We start from the raw sequence: 2,621 nt of genomic DNA, 5'->3' as shown, positions 1-2,621 counted from the left end.
CAAACATCCACTATAAATATGTTTTTATTAAAAAAAAAAAAAAAAATGTCCTGATTTGTGTGTTTGCATAGTGCATATAGAGGTGGTTGCATAATAGCTCAAAATAAAGTCTTACTTATTGTGTGTGCGGCAGGGAGCAGGGCTGAGCCAGGCTAGCTCCATCATGCAGGGCTCTCCGCCACTCTCGACAGAGTCCTGGGAGCTGCAAGTGGCAACAGGGAGCAGGGAAGTCCACTGGCTTCAATGCACAGGACTCCCCTCAGTGGCACCTGAGTCACAGGAGCCGCACATGAGTTATGGGAGCCTCGCATGATGGAACGGGGCTGGGCTGGGCCCCATACTCCCACCAACCCAGGCTCTGAGTGCCTCCTGACTCATCAGGCGTGGGCCTCGCACTCCAACCAGCCTTAGCCCCAAGCTCTGCACTTCCACCAGCCCCATGCTCCAGCCCAGCTGCAGCTTCCCTACTGTTGCCCAGAGTGCTGCAGCAGGGGCAGGAGAAGGAGCCACTGGAGGCCAGGGGAGCCAAGCAGTTCCCTGGTTGGCTGCCACAGCAGTAGCAGCCATGCCCAGAAGCTGTGCACTAGCCAGAGGCGGGACCCTCCCACAGGTGAGCGCAAGAGCACAGTGCACTGCCCTGGCAGAAGTGGGTCTCATGTGGAGGGGCAGGGGCAGCTATGGGAAGGGCTGGCTACAATTAGTTGGTGGGCACCTGTGTGCTGGCTTGCTGGAAAAAAAAAGCCTGGTGGGCCAAATCTGGCCTGTGGGCTGTATTTTGCCCACCCATGGACTAAACAGAGAGACACTGAAGCCCCACCACAGAGGCTTAGGCAGGGTAAACTAGAACAGCGTTTCTCAACCTGTGGGTCATGGCCCAGAAGTGGGTCACAACAATATATGAAAGGGTCACAAACAAACTTTAAAGCTGGCAGAGTTCTATGCCCCACACACTGCGGGGGGCTGGGGGCAGCAGGTCAAGAGTGAGGGGCACTGCATCAGGACTGGCCATTGATATTTATAGATGGGTTCTGGTACAAAAGAAGTTGGGAACTGCTGATCTAGAATACAAGAAACAAAGTGCTGGATAGCAATTATAGTGTTTCCACACACCAGTTATGGGTACCTGCTTCCCTTATTGCACAAGCTAAAAATCTAGTGACAGCGGCCCATGCAATGATCTGCAAGAATCATGATTAAGTGAACATAGTCCAACCTACATAATGAAGGAGCCACTTTAAAAATCAGTACTACAATGAATGGTAGCCCACAATGAGGAGAGAAAGTTTCACTTCTCTCATCTCCTCCATTTCCCCTCCCAAACATTCTTTTACCAGTCTTTTGTGTGGAAAAATTAATACACAGCATGGTGTACATCTGTGGCGTACTGTTATACACATAGACTTTTTGCCTATTGTTTTTAATCTTATGTATTTTCTTGAGTTTTGCATTGCCTTAAGAAACTCCATTTTGTATTGCTCTGTAGCTTGACATAAGTGCTTGACCTTTGTATGCTGTATGTGTGAGAGTGCGTCTGTGAGAATGTCTAGCTGAAGAATGCAGACAGATAAAAGACCAAACAAGAAGAATCCGCCCCAGAACAGCGAGAGAACAATGGCAATCGACCTTCAAGAAAGAACACAGTGATAACCCAGCAAAAGCCCAGAGGACTGGGTGAATTGACAAGGCTATAAAAGATGGGGTGAGACGCATCAATTTTGGGTCTTGTTTTGCATGTCATCCTGGAACACTGGTTCATCTGATGAGATTGACTGGCAGGAGCCCGTTTCCTACTCGTGATCACCTTGGCTGGCCACTAAGTTGATCCGAATACTGATAAGACTGGTAACGTATACCAGCGCAGAACAAAAATTGGGGTATGAATATGCTCTGTGTGTGTGTGTGTGTGTGTATTAAGCGCTTAATCAATAAACGCGGCATCTTGCCTTATCCTCCCTCATAAGGCCTTGCAATTGGCAATTTGTGTAACAGTACCTACTTGCATCATACACATACTTAATGCCAGCTTTTTCAGAAGATCGGATTGTCATCTGCTATATTTTGCCTTAAGCAACCCATCAGAGTCTGTAACCTACTTACAACCATCAACCTACAGTTGTTTCTGAACCTGCAAAGCTTCCATAAGGATAGCAAAGGATGTATGAGAAACCAGGCTCATTTCACCCATCTGTACTGCGAGTAAGTAGGCCCTGGTACATCAGCAGATCTCTCTAATACAGTCTGTTAAGCTCTGCCCTGCTCTGTGCCCCATGATCTAGGGATTGTTTTAATAGAGTTATTTTAAACTACTGAAGCAATAACATTTGTAGTCCCCTGAACACATACCATATTTACTTTAATCCAACATGAGGTCTTCTATATGTCCCCTCCACACTTGGATTCAAGTACCAGCCCAAGCAGGTGGTGGCTCAGGTCCACCTTTGGCCCAGGGCTTGGGGCTGAAGTCAGAGCTGGGCCCCTGGTTGGAATGGCTCATTTGGCAGGAGAGAGGGCATACAACTGGAAGGAGTGTGTGCCTGCCTCCGTTTGACCAGGCGCTCTCGGGCTGCTCTAGCCCGAGTGGCCGCTCTCACTGGCCCCAAGCTCACGAGAGGGGCCCGGGG

General features: G+C 48.9%; 1 protein-coding gene across 1 annotated transcript in view; it reads right to left on the bottom strand.

Moving 5' to 3' along the window:
* Positions 1-2,621, bottom strand: part of LOC102378524 (ER degradation-enhancing alpha-mannosidase-like protein 2) — a 20,704-nt gene that overhangs the window by 6,384 nt on the left and 11,699 nt on the right.

Source organism: Alligator sinensis, unplaced genomic scaffold (genome assembly GCF_000455745.1).
Source record: "Alligator sinensis unplaced genomic scaffold, ASM45574v1 scaffold368_1, whole genome shotgun sequence".
Classification (NCBI taxonomy): domain Eukaryota; kingdom Metazoa; phylum Chordata; order Crocodylia; family Alligatoridae; genus Alligator; species Alligator sinensis.
This window is presented reverse-complemented; position numbering and strand designations above follow the sequence as displayed.